The sequence below is a fragment of the Petromyzon marinus genome, chromosome 52 (assembly GCF_048934315.1).
Source record: "Petromyzon marinus isolate PM22_M1 ecotype Great Lakes invasive population chromosome 52, UKy_Petmar_22M1.pri1.0, whole genome shotgun sequence".
In the NCBI taxonomy this organism is placed as follows: domain Eukaryota; kingdom Metazoa; phylum Chordata; class Hyperoartia; order Petromyzontiformes; family Petromyzontidae; genus Petromyzon; species Petromyzon marinus.
Window position 1 is genome coordinate 4,661,667 of NC_133718.1, and position 18,582 is coordinate 4,680,248.

Here is an 18,582-nt window from a genome sequence, read left to right on the forward strand (position 1 = left end):
GCATCCACGAGAAGCCACGGCATTCACTGCCACTTAAAATATATATATCACACCAATAATATATTGTATTTTTAAAATATTTAAAATGTATATATACCGTTGGGATGCAAACATACATTTTCAATTTTTAAATAACGCATGCAAAAACATGTTAATCTTGTATGGGAACATTACATATTTAATTAATGTTCCAATTATAACGTGAATTTCTACATAATTTAAGTAGTCAATGTAATTTGATGTATAATTTGTTGTATATTGCGGTATGGGTAAAGCATTTCTTTTTAAATATTTAATTTACACTCCAAACATTTTTGGAGTAAACATTTAAAGATAGATACTAAATATGGAGGCATTCAATATATTTCCCGCTGACTTGTAATTAAACTGTGCATACGCTTGTTATCATGATCTCATCCGTCCAGTCGTGGAATGGATGTATCACCAAACCTGCCTAAGGAGACATCAATGAAAGCTAAGTTTTCTCTTCGCTGCCACAGCCTCTGTAAACTCCGAATAATTATTACTACCGTACACAGCACAAATTCAACCAAAGTTGGAATTATGTTGTCATATCTGGGGTGGAGTCCTCAGTTCCTGTCTCACGGTACTTGATATTATCCTAGGATGGGCTTGTAATATTAACGAAAACATTGAGCAGTATCTTGCACAAAAAAGTATGTCATCAAACACTTCACTGCGTTTCACTGTAGCACTGTATTAATGATTGAATCTGGCACAAACAGAAGTCATAAAACAATTCACTGCAGTTCTCTGTAGCGCTGTATTAATGGCAGTGATTCTTGCACAAAACTACGTCATGAAACACCTCACTTCTTGTTACTGTAGCACTGTATATAACTGATCTTCAATTTGTTCAAATTCACTGCTCTGATACTTCATTCTCTTCTGCTTTCGGTCGCTGGGGTTAAATTGAAATTCGATACAATATCTGCAAAATCACCGAGAAATGTATATTTTACCATCATGTAGAAGCATAAATTAGACTTACCTTTTGTCTCAAGTGCTGAATAAATAAAGACACCAAATCCACTTTGTTGCTGCGTAGAATTATTTATTAGATTCACTTTCAATAAAGAAACGTCAAACTTAAAGTGAATGTGAAAAAAACAAATGATTTCCGCTCGACCTTCTTCTGTGTGAGTGTAAAAATCCACCCGCTCATGAATATTCATGACGGGGGGGGGGGGGTGCGGCATATGGAGTGACGTCACACGCGTTACACACAGACAGACATTATTGGCTCATTATAGTAGTAATTCTGCACTCACCGATTCACTCCAGTAACCTCAGTGTTACTCTTCTATCGCTACTACTACTTAGAAACATGCATTCAGATTATTTAGATTATCTTGCCGTTTTAAATGTCCAAATGATTGGCCACTTTTTTTAGCTATAATTTGTGGCCTGGTCGATTTTGAAAAATAAGTTAATACCTCAGTGGGGTTTGCCCATTGGGATGGTTTAGTTTTATTTGTATGTGTTTGGGTGATTTGTTTTTTGTACTTTGCACTATTGTGTTTTTGTATTGTTTGTTCTAACGTTATTTCCCGCCCCTGCTGGACATCTGTGAAAAAAGAGCTTTATAGCTCATCGGATTCTACCAGTATAAATACATATTCTGATTCTGACTACTACTACTACTACCATGGTTACTCTTCTCGGGAACTTCACTCATTGATTCCTCCACCCGTGCTGCAGACTCTGTCTTGTCTACCAGACTGCTTCGTCTCACCCACACTTCATCCACCACACTTCATCCACCACACTTCGTCTCACCCACACTTCATCCACCCCACTTCATCCACCACACTTCATCCACCACACTTCATCCACCACACTTCCAAGTCACACCACTTTTGTAGGCTACTTTCCTCGCACTGCCAGACTCGAGGATTGCCTCCCACCGCCTCTCTTCCCACGCTTGTATAACCACGTTCAACTAAAGAAACGTGCTATACTCATTGTTTTTTTTCGGTAAAGTCACGTATGTAGAAAATTATATTAAAATAATAATAATTCAATTCTATATTAAAGAAAGGTGCTCAATATTATTATCTATTGCAACTTTGATAGTGCTATATTCTTGGATCTTTCGGTAAAGTCACATAGATAGGTTCAAAGAAAATAACAGAAAATAACAACAAAAAACTCCCACATTTCGATTGCAACACAAGCGGTCATCCTGTTGCGTTATTTTCTTTGAACCTATCTACGTGACTTTACCAAAAGATCCAAGAATATGAATTCCTGCAGTCATGAAAGCTTTAAGTCAAGATTTGATAGTGCTGTTTGTTTCTGGCCGGCTTGACGTGTTGGGCCTTTGGGCCCCTGTGTTCAGCATTCTTCGTTGTATTTTTTACACAGTTGGTTAGTTTTAATCTTCAATGAAGTACAGTATTCAAATGTAGATCTTAATTCATGCTAGAATGTTGATTAGTGTCTTAAATCCACCACATCAAACAAATGAATTATAACGTCCTTCCAATGATTGCTCGGTTTGTACCCATCTTCTCGGTTGAAATTGTGTCTGTGTCTGTATTTATGGATGGCTTCATGAACGAATCTTTGTTGATAGCCAGTGGTTTTGCAAAGTACCTTCGTCTTAGAGAAATCAATTTCGTGTGAGCCCACCGCATTAAAACAATGATCAGCCACGGCCGAGGCATTGGTCCTACCGTGTTTTAGATCTGCCTTATGTTCACGAACATGGTCTGAGACATGTCGCTTAGTTTCCCCAATGTAACTACTGCCGCAGATACAGCTTAGTTTGTAGCGCCGGGGTATTGCATGTCAGAGATCACATCTTTCATTAATGGGATCAGATCACGAATTTTATGTACTGTGTTAAATCGAGCCTGGATATTGTGTTTGCTCATGATTTTGGAAAAAATGTTGGTGACCCCTGCTATGTATGGCAAGGTGATGATTTTGATGGGGTCCTCAGATGGTTCTTTCCCAACGGTTGGGGTGATAGCTTGACAAATTGTGTAGTCTGAATATCCATTCATCTTGAGAACTTGGTATTCGTGTTCCAGTTCACTGGCTAGGTGATGATGATCGGAAATGCATCGAGCTCTATGGTGTAGAGTTTTGATGAGGGTATTCTTCTGGGATGGATAGTGGTGGGAGTCAGGTTTTAGATATGCATCCGTATGGGAGGCTTTCCTGTAGAAAGAATGTCCCATTGAGCCATCTGGTCTCTTTTCGATTAAAACATCCAACAATGGTAGCTTGCTATCCTTTTCCACCTCCATGGGGAATTTGAAAACAATGCCCAGAGAAACCCTACACAGGCGTGGAGATCACTCAACCTATTTTCTGGACTGCCCCTGAGAGAAAGTCTTTCTAACCAGGGGAGTGGATGTTTGATGCACATGATTGTGACCGCGTGTCAACCTGTGTGATCCACAAACCCGACCACCTCGTTGCTGGAGTCGAGGTTCACATCAGTAGGATGCCGCTGTGGTGAGGAGATCTCCGTCTCCCTCGCCTCTTCTGCAGGAGGTCGTAAGTTCGATCTGGACCCTGACGATAGGCTGTAGTGGAAGGTTGCTTGGTCACTCCCAATGATTGGGCGTGTGGATAATTCTCCAGTTCTTCCTATTTGCCCCCCACATAAAAAAAACATACATTTAGATTATTTGGCTGCGACTATAAATTCCCACGTGTGGTGAGGTATTATATGTGGCCATGTCATCTCTGAAAACAAGCAAATAGCTCGGTGGGATTTACCTAGTAAGATTAAAGTTTCATTATTTTACAGAAGGTAAACTTTTAACGTAACAACACTGGAAGCAAACACATGCACACCCAGCTGCATGTTATGAATGGATACGAGCGGTATCAGCTATCTTATATCGTGGTCAGGCTGTGAGATGCTAATGGCCCTCGTCACAGCAAACTCGATCACTCCTTATGTCCCGACTCCCAAATGTATTCCATGGTGCAACACCTCCGATTATGAGCACGGTTGGCTACGTAACGGCACGAAAGAAGATCTACACACCACAGGCAGCAGCCAAATGTGTTCAATCCGACAAATGCGGGTTTATTTAAAAATGTTCAGTCGCAGACACGACACCCCCCAGCGTAGCGCAGGGTCCAGTGGCACTCAGCTTGAGTCCTGCCACCGTGTGCACTCCGGCTGCAGCGCCGAAAGTCAGAAGCAGCGGAGGAGCCTTGACGTCGGTGCACAGCAGCAGTCACAGCTCGCAGGCACAGGCTGCAGGTACAGGCTGCAGGTGTATGATGTAGTCTCAGGCTGCAGTCACAGGCTCCAGTATCTGGCTGCAGGTACAGGCTGCAGTCCCGGGCTGTGTGTAGAGGATTCAGCCACTGGCTGCATGTAGAGGATGCAGTCACAGGCAGCAGGCACAGGCTGCAGGCGTCATCCAAACAGGAGATGCACATGCAGAAGTCCAAGGGGTTGAATGGTGGCAAGTAGATGGGCAGCCGCACCTCATCCTCGCTAAATGAAGTCCTTCGGCTCTGGCCAATGCCTGCTTTCTAACATTTGTTGCACCACTTGGGACGAGTGGTGATTGAGGGAGATTTGGCAGCATTGGGGATGGTGGCTGTGGAGGTGGCATTGGCGGTGGCGGTCGGGGTGGTGGCGGTGGAGGTGGCAGTGGTGGAGATGGCAGTGGTGGTGGTGGCAGTGGCTATGGTGGTGGCAGTGGCGGTGCCAGTGGGGGTGACAGTGGTGGCGGTAGTTGTGGCAGAGGTGGTGGGGGTGACGCTGGCCGACCGGTGCTGGCGAACAACAAATTTGGAGCCTTGATTCCCCTTAGCGACCGGCCGATCCTGAAGAATGATGACTTTTGGTTAAAGGTTCCAGCACTCAGCACCACTGGTTGCTGCGTCCGATCTGGAGGCCTTGGGGGTGGCGGTGCGGTCGTCGATCTGCGAGAGGCTGCCCCGGGAGGCCACGTTGTCCTCCAGCCTCTCGGACGAGATCTCCCGTTGTAATGCTGCGGAGGGGGAAATGGGTGGCAGACGATGAAATTTGTTTACAGCTACGTTCACATTCCCACTTGTTCTGGCATCAGACTAGGATGGTTTTTTTTCTTCCAGAGATTCTGGAATTATTCCGTACCACCGATTAGCACGGATGGCTATTTACAGCATACATAGATGTAACTAACGACGAGTGAACATCAGACTCATGGGAGGCCCAAGACCGGTTCCGATGTTCGTCACAGATGTTGGCCGTGATCAGGATTCGAAATCGGGTCGTCTTATTCTTAGCCCAATATCACTCCCTCAGGCAGATACAAAGACCCCCCATATAGCCTTAAGAGACTCTTGAGGTAAGTGATGTTAGCTAGCAACTATGAAGGCCGGCACAGAACATGAAGGAATGGGTGGACAGCACAATGCCCGGCCCCCTTTATCTTCCCAGTTGCAATGTTTATCCATCGCATCAGGTACTTGTTTGAGGCAGAATCGACATCGGCGGAGGCCGAGATTTGGTCACATGAGCTTCACTGTCGTTGGCTGTGAGTGGGGATCGATCTCGGTGTACTAACCACTACACTACCACTCCCCACGCAGATATACACACTTAAACACACGGACAAAGTAATACCGTTGCACACGGGGTTAAAGATTTGCATAGAGACTGTCACATGGCACCAATAAGTTGCAAAGCAGAATACAATGGAGGGTGGGGTCCACCTGTAATAGGGAATGCAGGTGATTGAAAATTATAACCACCTGCAGCAAACAAGGTTTCAATCACCATTAGTGTGGCCGGCTTCCTATAAATAGGGGACCCCCCCCCTCACGCCCACCGGAGGATAGCAGAGGGTGAATGAAGCAAGACTCCAGCCATCTATGCGCTTGAGCTCCAGCAAGGAACAGGAGCGGTCCCATAAAACACCCAAGCTTCCAGCTGTAATTAGCAGCGCGGCAAGACTGTGGGGTTTGAGTGGGGATATGAAATTTAATATATTATTGTAATGCACCAGGGTCTAATTAACAGTCCCTGTGATTGTTAGTGGGGAGCAGGTACGGGCAGAGGAGCGCTGGGAGGCGGCGGCACGCTTCACCTTGAAGTCGGGTTTCTTATGAACGTACCCCTAAAGTGGGTGGTAAACACCATCTCAGGCTAAACGTGCCTTAAGGAGGTGTGTGTTTTGGAACCCTTAGGCTCAGGTGAGTGTCAGGACTACGAGGTCGTCCTGTGGTATACTGTAAGCGCAGAGTGTTGTGCAGATATAGGCTATGGTGTTAAAGCAGGCAGGGAGATCTTGTCTACAAATTAAAGACAAACCAACCCTCTTGAATCGCCCCAAGTTTTGGTATCGATTGCCCTCTCACTAGACTCGATGCACACTATACCCAGGCGTGACTTGGCTAACCAAACAAAATAGTGGCAGAAATCAAGATTAGCCTTGAAGTAGGCTTAGCCGACAAGCTCCACAGAGACCCTGTGAGCAGGTTCTAGGTGCGGTAGCAACATTGCAGGATTGTGAAATGGGAACGGGTTTGAGGCCTTCATCCAGCTGTGAATTTATCATGGCTGACAACTAGTGGTGCCTCCATATAACTTTAAATGCATTGGTCAATAACACTGCCTTAAAAGGAAAGTAACTACTAGGCGAGATTAGGAGCAATGCATGTCCTTCATTGTACGTTCATTTGCACACCCATATAGACGACTCGAGACCTGTAGACTCCCACAGAGACCCACAAACGCGCAAAGACACGTACGCACTCACGTAGAAACCCATAATCGCGCAGAGATATCTACAAAAACAACCACCATTCGCTAAGTGGTGGTGATATCACCACCGCTCGTGCCAGGCTATGTGCGTGTTAAAACCGCGTGAAGTGTCGAATGCCCGCTAGCAGGTCACGGGGCAGATCCAGGTGCCATGGGTCCACTGACTGAGATGACTGGCCGACACACAACCTGTGCGCCCTACTGTATCAACTTGCTGTGTTTTATCTGCCCGGTGCTCCGATCGTTGTGAGTATCGTTCCTCTGCCCTCCATTGTTGCTGGAGGGCGACTCCTCTGTCCAGTAGCGTCCTTGATGGGCCTCCTCCACAGAGGCCAATCTTGACACCGCTGGTACCAGTAATCAGCAAGTCCACTGGGCTCCACATCACTCCATCTCTTCTCTAGCCAGTGCCACGCCCGTTTAGCCCACACTATCCGGCCGAAAAAAAGCTATTTAGGCTTGCAGTGGGTGGGCATGTGGGCCACTTGACCCAGCCAACGCAGCCTTGCTTGCCGGAGGAGCTCGCCGAAAATGATTTGTCCAGATGATTTCAAGGATTTTTGAGCTGCTCACAATCCTGCCTGGTTCAACCCAGGATGGACCGTAGGCCTAAAGGTTTCTAACCAGCGACGATGTTCCATTTTGGGGGTCCACGTTTCGCAAGCATAGAGAAGGGAGGGCATGACCATGTCCGAGAAGAACCGAGGCTTCATGTGGAGCGACAGAGCCAGTAGCTTCGACACAGTGTTATGCAGCCGATGATAAGATACTGTCGTTCGACTGATTCGGAGTTCGACCTCTGCTGGCAAAACCGGAGCCAGTCATGAGCACACTGCCCAGGTATGGGAAAACCTCTCCACTCTGTCCACAACTACCCTATGAACAATTAGGAGTTGTGGGGGTGGAGTGTTTGATGGTACAAACACCCAGGCAGGTGCTTAGTTTTTGTGGGTTTAATGGTAAGGCCCCACCTCTTGGTGGCACGCTCCAGGTTCAGAAGCAGTGCCTCCAAATACTCTGAGTGAGCAGCATTCACCAGATCATCGGCATACAAAACATGGTTGACCAATAGGGAGCCATCCCTTGACCACACCCGGGCATTGATCAGCCTCCCACTGTATCTGTACCAGATGGAAATTTCTGTGGTACAGCCATTGAAGGCTTCACTAACTACGTGGTCGAAATGGATGTTAAATCATGTGGGAGCCAGAGGACATCCCTGTCGCACCCCAAAGTGAACAAGGAATGGCTCAGACTCCCGGCCACGTAGTTTTACCCGGGCCTACTTGCCATCATGAAGGTCCTTAATGATTGTGCAGAGTCAGGGACTCGGAGAGCATGAAGTACAACCCAGAGCCCAAGCCTACTGATGGTATCATAGGCCATGACCAGGTCAATAAAGCAGATGTATAGGTCTTGCTGGAATTCTCTTCACCTCTACTGTAGCAGACTGACCTAAAATATGGGGCTCGGCAAGCCTTTCCTCAGCGTGCCTGGCAAGGTAATGTTGAATAATCCTTGCCAGGACCTTTCTTGGCACAGAGGAGTGAGATGCCCATGATGCAGTTACTGTGTAGTCTCTTCTTAAAGAGGGGACCACCAGGGCATGCATCCAATCCTGAGGAACCCATCCAGTGGTCCAGACTGTTATTATGTCATGTAGGGCAGTATGTGCACGAACGCCACCCTCCCTCAATGTTGCTTGGGAGATCCTCTCTGACGTGTACAGAGACTCGCAGACACGCACAGACACATGAACCTCATGGCAGTACCCCGGGAGCCCGAATAAACGGAAGTAAACATCGTAATTTTTTTTTTTTGGCGACTCCATCCCATTGCGCACATAAACGCCTCGACCCACCAGATATCAATCCTCTCGTCGTTGCCCAAATTACCGTCGTCATAAACAAAACTGATGTTGTAGGAGAAAACATTTATTTAAAAAGTCTATTTGATTAAGTAGAACGTGTTATCTATATGTATTTAAAGTTGCGCATTTTGATGTGACGTCACATTTCTCAACCCCCCCCCATCGTCACAAATGTCTGACCCCCCCCCCAGGTGCGTGACGTCATTTATGGACGGCCCCTTACACCATTCGCACGCACACCAGCTCCCAATGTGCAGACATTGTTCACACGGCACAACCCTCGATTCACACGCTACACTACACGCACAATTCAACTTTTCTGGCATGTGTTATATATCCCGTGAACATGGATGCGTGTTAGTTTTTTTGCGTGTTAGCTTATTAATCAATGAGTAATGGATTAAATGCAATGTTCAATGCATGCAAATAGTTGTCCTGCAAAACAAAGCAAGTTACTTTGCGTCCAGTTGAGAGCCCTGAGTGGTGGCCAGAAGGTACGGTCTGTTGAACTTCTTTCGCACCTTACGTAGCCAACCCCGCCGATCGGAGGTGCGTGGTTTAAGGACAACCAATAGACATCTTTGAGGTAGCGAGGAGATGGCGCGGCACCAATGGAGTCCCTAAATCTGTCTGTGGAGCTATCACTGCTGTGAGATTGTGATCAACTTCCTCACGTGATACCGCACCGATCTGTTAGGACCTGTGGTGGACTACAAATTGGTCTGGGGTTGGTGCTCGGGAAAGATGGGAACCCCGTTCTCCTCGAGCTCATTCTGCTGCAGCTGCTTCTCGAGCTGTTGTTTCTAGAGCTGCTGCTTTTCCTGGAGCTGCCGGTGCTCCTCCTAGAGCCTGTGCGCTGCAGGGTTGTGGTTGTACGGCTGTGTGCTGCAGGGTTGTGGTTGTACGGCTGTGTGCTGCAGGGTTGTGCGCTGCTGTGCTGTACGGCTGGATGTTATTGGGCTGTGTGCTGCAGGGCCAAGTGGTCTGACCACAACAAACGCCGCCTGCTTCATTCCACGTGATCAGGCGGTGGTGGAGCCAATGGGAGCGCGGCAGCTTAACATTGAGAAGAGCCTCGTGTCTATAGAGCCGCTCGTGTAACTCATTTGTCTTTGACATGTTTGCGAGCACACCTGCGTTTTCACCTGCATGGGTGGGTAACAGACACGACCTGTCAGCGACCCTTTGACACTTTGTATAGCTTCAATTCACCTTGCCTGGTACAGGCACCGTGGACACGCGTGCAGGATGGTGCAGGGCCATGTTCTCCACGTGTCTGATGCGACCAAGAACACAACTGAAGAGCTGATGATATTGGGATACTTTTCGGTCAGATCTTTGAGGTTGCGTGTCCAAATGTGCAAGCGGCTTCGAAATCTGGAAGGTACAAAATGTTGGTAGCAAGGTGTGGTGGCATCGGCAGCTTTGCCCATGCTGGAATATTGACCTTGATTGTAACTGCATTACCAGCAAACGAGGAACAGTGCAATGTTACAAAGATCTGTGTTTATTAAAATCACTCCCAAGACGCGACCTTCGGTTATGACGACAGAAAACACAAACGGTGCAGCCCCCGACTTGACTTCACAGAGTGGAGAACTCCATCAAGATTCTCGAGTTCTGTGGATGGGCAGCGGTTGTTTCCACCGCACATGCGATCCAGCCTAGCCCGAGGTTGTTTCTCCACTGCAGAAGTCGAGCCGTGCCGACGACGTCACATACCGAATGAGCCGAGTCGCGCGTGTATGCCAATGCGTGACTAAATATTTAGCATTTCCTGAAGCGTGCACTTTAAACCCCGCCCTCCGACCCTGCTTGGCCCCCGAAGCCAGAGTTTTTCTGAGTTTGGTCCAGCTCTGGTCGGCAAATAGCCAGTGGAAAACCACCCATACTGTGCGGGCCCCTCGTCGGCACGGCCCAGATGTGACGGTGCAAAAAACGGGGCATGAGAAACTGGTTGGCGGGGAGACTGTTTACTGCGGGAGGAGAGGGGGTCCCCGCATCTGGACCTGCGCAGGGGGCCCGCATCCCGCGCGGGGGAGGCGGTGGGGGCCGACGAGGGAAACCGAAGGGAGGCGGCCGTGGCGGGGGGGGGGGGTGCCCGAATCGCATGGGCAGCATGTGGTGGTGGTGGGGGGTGCCCTCATGTTTGGAGGAGTGGGGCCTGGGGGCACAAACACAGACGATGCGTTGGGTCAGACGGCCGACGCGGCGAGAGACGGTGGCGCGTGCGACGCAGGAGACGTGCGGCACGGTGCCAAGCGACACGCGTGACGACCGAGACGCAGGCGAACGCGACACCGACTTGAGCACCGTGCAGTTTGTCATGAACGGCATGCGGTCCCCCATACGTACCCATTGGGGGGCCAAAGGGGGGCCCACGGTGCGGCATGTCCATGTGTAGAGGATCGGGGCCGTGGGGCATCGAGTGAGATAGCTTAACTATGCCAGATAACCATTATTATTTGGCTGCTATGCATGTCCACATGATAAGCCACTTCGTTGAGCTATCATTTGTGGCCAGCTCGCTTCTTAAAAAGAGTTATATAGCTCAAAGGGCCTTACCTGGTAAAATACAAAATATTGTTTAGTTTATTCGGTTGCCACAATATATATTTAAGTATATATGTAAATCGGAAACCGTGTCGCTGATTGCTCATGCCACTGCTGGCAGACGAATTTCTACGAGAGGGAGGGAGTTCTAAATCCCCCCCCCCCCCCACATCTATGGGGTACTTGGCCTACTCTTCCACTCTGGCCAGACTTCACGAACGAGTTGGCAGTGCTCACACTTTACTCCATCACACATAACCTGACGGTTGATTGTGGCGTAACCGTTTGCACCGGCGGGGTGGACAGAGGCGGTCCGGGGAATTTTAAGAGACTCGCGTAATCGTTTCGACTGCTGCGTCGATAAATCCATTCGAATCGGCGACCACTGGGTTAAAAGTTCGGCGAGCTGATCGATTATATCATGGCTGCGGCGGTTCCAATCAAAAGGGGGGGTCCCATAATGTGCGGTGGAATGAGAAAGGCTTGTGATTTACAGTTATTATTATTAGTAAGGATGGCTGGGATATGCTTCAAATACTTCAGAACGTTGTTAATAGGCCACAACAAAACAACGCATGCACAGGTGCAAGCAAGGATCAAGTTTGCTTCATTGAGGTTTAAGAATGCCTTTCGTGATGCTGCGTTGGCAGTGGTACACGAGCACAATGAACAGTACGAAAATTCAACGTGCGTCATGAAGAAGGGCCACTGCTCCGAAACGTCACCGTTTATAAATATAATTATTTTAAAGCCACACCGTTATTGACGGATGCGTTGAATTGTTTTCATTGAAGTTCAAGGTCACGGCGACGTGCACTTCCACACGTCGCGCGCGCACGCACGCACACACAGCGACACCTGAAATCTCTTTCGCGGCGGCTTTAAAACAACGACACGGAGAACAATCAACCCACGCGAAGCGAATGTCACGTAACATTTCCTCGAGCGTGAGTTGGGGAAATGTCACCTCGCGACGCGATGTTGCTCTCCGCCGCCCGAAGCCTCTCCGACGATGCGTTTATTAACTTCGGATTGTGTGTGCGCGCGGCAGCCGGACGTGGGAGAATTTTGACACTCGCGATATTGGACGGCGTCAGAAGATGTGGCAGAGGTGGAACGAGAACTGGCCCCGGGTCGCGAATGAGGAGGCATTGCAGCCAAGCCGCACGGCGTGCGGAGGCCTTCATCCAGTAGTGGAATGAGCAAGGCTTGTGATTTACAGTTATTATTAGCAGTAGTAAGGATGGCTGCGATAATGCTTCAAAATGCTTCAAACGTTGTTAATAGGCCACAACAAAACAACGCATGGACAGGTGCAAGTAAGGATCAAGTTTACGTTAATTATCCACGTATGGATTAAATTAAACTGAACCGTGGGTGTATAACTCAATATAATTATCATTCGCGTAGTTGTGGAGAATATTAATAACCAAAATCGGTAAACGGAGAATATATATCTGTTTCTCCACGTAAACGATAAAAGTATTATTTACAAAACCCATCTGTCTCACGGCCTTGTGGGAGTGAATAATTTCAGCAGCATTGATTCAGTACAAGCACAACTCTGGAGCGGTTACGACGAATTACACGCGGGGCTTCAACTTGAAGTGGAATATTTGTTCATTTAAATTTGAGAAAATGTGACCGTCTGATATTTGACACGTTTTTGTGCGGTTGTTTGAACCCTAACGGGGTTTTCCGGCCTTGCACCATTCTCCCGTTACGACGGGATTTTTTCTCTCATCATGTACAGATTTGATCAGTGCGAGGGTTGTAAGCCCATTAAAGCCAATTACACCAGTGGCCCTGTCAGTCTGTGTTCAGACAAATTCTCTTTGCGCGCGTGCCACTACTGGCATCGTTGAAAGTGAACTGGTTTTGTTGTCGGTTGTACTACAGTCATCTCCGCTGCGTGTGTTTAAGTCGGATGTTTTAGAACGTCGGCGTATGCGCCTCCGATTAATCGCACCTCCGATTAGCACGGTTGGCTACGGACGGTGCGAAAGAAGCTCGACATGCATACACACATTGCTTCCAAAACTAGGGCGCATGCCCATCTGCTCTATGCGACGATAGTAAGGTAATACACGTCACTGATACACGTCACCGATTGGTGAATAATTTTAGGAGATACGTTTTATACACTCTCTATAGATGTTTGTGACTGTGGGTGAATGAGTAAATTAAAATTATTCTGTTTTACTCGGCTTAGAAATTTCGTGACCACAGTAACGGTTCATGATGGTATTTTTGTGGTCGGGTCGCAGCGCGAGCACAATGCCGGTGTGTCATTTACCCTCCTCCACCCGACGCAAAAAAAGTGCCAATTGAGATTGCTTCATGAATCAAGGGGCCAGAGTTTCAATTTGGCAACAATGTTTACGACATACCAGAAAAATCCAACCACATTTTTTTAAAAATTTGGACCCCAAAACATTACGGCGCAGATGCCGATTGGTTTCAGTCACAGGGGCAGGGTCAGCCTAAAGTTCCATGTTGCTACAAGTCGTTTGCTCACAAAACACTTTACAAACATACGGTCCCCGCCGTGAGTGAACCAAGGCATTTGCCTCCCGTGGCGTGTGACAATAAAGCCGACAGAAAGCATCCAAAGCTCACTACTGGTTGCAAACCACATGTTAATGCTAGACTATGCGATCGTGAATAGTCTACACGCTGATATGAATCCACTGCTGGATGAAGGCCTGCTCGTGGCGTGCCTGTCATTCATCACGCCGGTCAGTGCAATTTGGTGAAACGAGGTGGCATGCCAGAATCTTTTCAGATATCGCTCACTCACCACTAATGTTAGCCGTGGCCTGGAATCGAACTCGGGTTCATTGTACACTGTGCCACCAGTCCACCGATCATCTCCAGCAGGCATGCGACGTTGGGCCAATTTTGGCATTTGGTTGGAACCATCGGCCCAACGTTGGCCCAACGTTGACCCAACGTTCTATGTTTATGGGATGCTAGACGAGACATTGCTCGAACTTTGCAACATTCCCTGCACTTTTTTCCTTCCTGAAGGAAAATGCTCTGACGTGGCGCCATACTCCCGACAGTTTGGTATTCCGATGTTCCGCCCTACGCTTTCGCTCTCGGCATTTGCGAATGTTATTGAAAAAACAAACAAATCGAGAGCATTTCAAGCGGAGGGTTTTGTTGTTTTGTTTGTTTGTCTCTTGCCTAACAATTCATTCTAGAGGACTGCTTTTTGTGTTTGTAGTTTGCTGTTCCCACTTCCATCCCGCACCTCTCATTAGCACAATTGGCTACGTGCGGTGCGAACATTTTGTTAAACATACGCTATACAGTAAACGATACACGACAATACACTATATGCTACTATACACACCACTACTATACTAAATTGAAAACTAATTGCTTTAGAACTGCTTCATGTGTGTTAGTTTGTTGTCCGTCCTCCCAGCATCTCGGATTAGCACGTTTGGCTATGTATAGAGCGAAAGAAGCTCATCGTATCTACGTAACACCTCTTTTTTGTTTCACCAGCTAAGGCCCACTTAGCTATATAGTTCTTTTACAGAAGCCACCTGGCGCAACGTAGTGGCTTCTCATCGCGTGGCTGTTTGTAGCGGTCAACTTCTCTAAACGCGTGTTGTTTATAAATGCGGAGGGGAAACCCGAAGGACCCGGAGAAAAATCCACCCAAAACCACGGGGGAGAACACGCAAACTCGAAATATACAACAGGTGTCAGTGTTGGTATTGAACTGACGACCTCCTGTATACCAGGCGAGGTAGTTAACATCTCGCCACTCAAAGGCAGCAAGCGTACGCGACCCTTTCTCATTCTCTCGGTCTTTTTTTTTTTGCTTTGTTTCACCACCACCACCACCACCCCCATCCACCACCCCCACCCCGTGAACATGGCAAGCGCCAAAGCTCGTGGCTTTTAAAACACATCGGGGCTGGAGCAATAATCCCTCAAAACCAGCAACCGGAAAAGTTCAGCCAAAGTTGAAGTTTGGGTTAACATCGGGGTGGGTGGAGGGGTGGGGGGTTGAGCCATTAAGCGAGGCAGCATATAAAGCGCTCGGCGATGCGAGGGTAGATTTGACCCGACAGCGCAACACACAAAAGCTGCGAGCCTCAAGTGGGCAGAGCGCCGTGCCACAATGGGGCGCACAAGAGGCTCCTCTGAACCTTGAAATTTCGCGATTTCTTGAGTTTGTTTGTTGTTGTTGACGCCACCCAACTAAAAGGTTGACGGCTTGTATTAATGCTTTAGTTCTGTACGTTCGACCTGTAACAGGGGGGGGGGGGGGGGTCATGATAACTTTGGTAAAGATGATGCAAGACGAATTAAACTTTAGTTTAAAGTTGCGATCCCCTATCGTCGATTTTTTTTTTGCCCGAAGAGAAGAAGAAGAAAAAACAAATCCGGGAAAATTCGTGAAAAGGGTCGCCCCGATAAATAAATAGATAAATAAACCAGCGCCAAAAACGGATTTGTCTTTTTCCGACCAAGGTGATAGCTTAATTGATCGTGGGATCCCCGCGTCGTCACGGTACTATCGCTAATTAAAACGCCTTCAGATGACTGAAGCTTGTGTACAGGATCCATGCATGCGCGTGATTTTTCTTCCTTGCTGTATTCTCGGATGGTGATGTTAGATATGGGACGTTTTTTGTTGTTGTTGTTGTAGAAGAGAAGATACAACGCAAGGGGTTGTTTTCTCTATCGCACACTCGCCTACCCACCTACTCGCTCACCCACTCACCACACTGCAGGTCACAACACGGACAAAGATCCTCTGTATAGCATTAACAGACTAGATTTGAAGCTGTCGTGACTGCAGGGATCCATACTCTTTGGTTCTTTCGGTAAAGTCACGTAGGTAGAAAATATAAAATAAAATAATTAAATCACGACGTTTCGGGCGCAACACAAGCGTCCGTCATCAGGTGAGACAACCACGGCAAGAAACAATTGCTGAAGTGGGCAAAAGGGCTGCTGTGACAAGAGGCTATAGAGGTATGAGAGGGGGGAGGAGCCAGGGAGGAGAGATAGAGAGGGGGGAGGAGCCAGGGAGGAGAGATAGAGAGGGGAGAGGAGCTAGGGGGGGGAGAGATAGAGAGGGGATGGGGAGCCAGGGAGGAGAGATAGAGAGGGGGCAGGAGCCAGGGAGGAGAGATAGAGAGGGGAGGAGCCAGAGAGGAGAGATAGAGAGAGGAGGAGCCAGGGAGGAGAGATAGAGAGAGGGGGAGGAGCCAGGGAGGAGAGATAGAGAGGGGAGGAGCCAGGGAGGAGAGATAGAGAGGGGGGAGGAGCTGGGGGGGGGGAGAGATAGAGAGAGAGGAGGAGCCAGGGAGGAGAGATAGAGAGAGGGAAGGAGCCAGGGAGGAGAGATAGAGAGAGGGGAGGAGCCAGGGAGGAGAGATAGAGAGGGGGGAGGAGCCAGAGAGGAGAGATAGAGAGAGGAGGAGCCAGGGAGGAGAGATAGAGAGAGGGGGGAGGAGCCAGGGAGGAGAGATAGAGAGGGGGGAGGAGCCAGGGAGGAGAGGTAGAGAGGGGAGGAGCCGGGGAGGAGAGATAGAGAGAGAGGAGGAGCCAGGGAGGAGAGATAGAGAGAGGGGAGGAGCCAGGGAGGAGAGATAGAGAGAGGGGAGGAGCCAGGGAGGAGAGATAGAGAGGGGGGAGGAGCCAGGGAGGAGAGATAGAGAGGGGGGAGGAGCCAGGGAGGAGAAATAGAGAGGGGGGAGGAGCCATGGAGGAGAGATAGAGAGGGGGGAGGAGCCAGGGAGGAGAGATAGAGAGGGGGGAGGAGCCAGGGAGGAGAGATAGAGAGGGGGGAGGAGCCAGGGAAGAGAGATAGAGGGGGGGAGGAGCCAGGGAGGAGAGATAGAGAGGGGGGAGGAGCCAGGGAGGAGAGATAGAGAGAGAGGAGGAGCCAGGGAGGAGAGATAGAGAGAGGGGAGGAGCCAGGGAGGAGAGATAGAGAGAGGGGAGGAGCCAGGGAGGAGAGATAGAGAGGGGGGAGGAGCCAGGGAGGAGAGATAGAGAGAGAGGAGGAGCCAGGGAGGAGAGATAGAGAGAGGGGGAGGAGCCAGGGAGGAGAGGTAGAGAGGGGAGGAGCCAGGGAGGAGAGATAGAGAGAGAGGAGGAGCCAGGGAGGAGAGATAGAGAGAGGGGAGGAGCCAGGGAGGAGAGATAGAGAGAGGGGAGGAGCCAGGGAGGAGAGATAGAGAGAGGGGAGGAGCCAGGGAGGAGAGATAGAGAGGGGGGAGGAGCCAGGGAGGAGAGATAGAGAGAGAGGAGGAGCCAGGGAGGAGAGATAGAGAGGGGAGGAGCCAGGGAGGAGAGATAGAGAGGGGGGAGGAGCCAGGGAGGAGAGATAGAGAGAGGGGAGGAGCCAGGGAGGAGAGATAGAGAGGGGGGGACGCTGCTAGAGGGATTAGAAGATGAGCAAGGCACAATGCCGGGGGGGAGTGGGCGGGGCTGGAAGTAGGAGGCTGAAGAAACTGGAGATGCGGTTATTAGGGGGGGGGGGGTGCAAGTGCTGTTAGCGGGCACCTATGAAGGTCGGCACGGCATACGAGGGGGTGGGTGGCAGCACCACGCCCGGCCGCCTTTGTCTCCTCAGTGGCGATGTTCGCACCAGGTACTCATTTGAGGCTGAGTCGACCTAGGGGAGGCCCAGGACCGGTTCGGATAATCGTCCGTGGTGTTGAACGTGAGCGGGAATTGCACCGGGGTCGCTGGGTTGGTAGCGCAGTGCGCTAATCGCTACACCACCGCTCCCAATTTAGTTTAAACACACACACAGGCATGCTCGCGCACAGACGGCTCTTTTGCAATGCTTGTATGGGAATTCGCGTCCTCGGCTTTTTTTGCAGGAATTTTCAAACACTTGTGTTGAGACGAGGTCATAAAAAATGCCGTGTCTAGTGTAGGCCAATCAGTTTCAAAGATAAAGCCAAATATTACCAGAGAATGTTTTGTTTGCATGTTTTGCCACACGTGTGTGTGGCTAACGCAGACTTGATGCGTTTGAAATAGGTATCTGTTTGGTGTTTGAACATCTTAACACATTCTGTTTTATTGCCAATAAGGGTTAAAGCCTGCTCTTCTTTTTTCAACGGTTTTACTTAACTTGATTCTTGTGTCGTGGTCAAATCTTGTAATCAAAATGTAGTCCACTTCCCGTTGTCCAATCAATTCAATATGTTGCACACGTACTCAGATCCGGTGACAATGCATGCCTGTATCAAAATCGGCATCAATTAATCAATTAATTCGCTACTTTAAAGTAATTTACATTTTGTATGGACGCCTTATTGTTTATATATATTTGTGTAGGTCAAAAACGCCGCGGTCCCTAAACTCTGGAATCGCCTCGCCCAAGAAGCAGGCGCCACGTGTCTCAGGCTACCACGTGTCT

The 18,582-nt window shown here is 48.8% G+C and overlaps 1 long non-coding RNA gene across 1 annotated transcript in view; it reads right to left on the bottom strand.

The window, feature by feature from the left end:
- Positions 1 to 4,046: 4,046 nt before the first annotated feature.
- LOC142931275 (uncharacterized) overlaps positions 4,047 to 18,582 on the bottom strand; it is a 35,357-nt gene continuing 20,821 nt past the window's right edge. The window contains exon 3 of the long non-coding RNA XR_012947293.1: positions 4,047 to 4,994. This is a non-coding gene — a long non-coding RNA (uncharacterized LOC142931275). The remainder of the gene's footprint in view (positions 4,995 to 18,582) is intronic.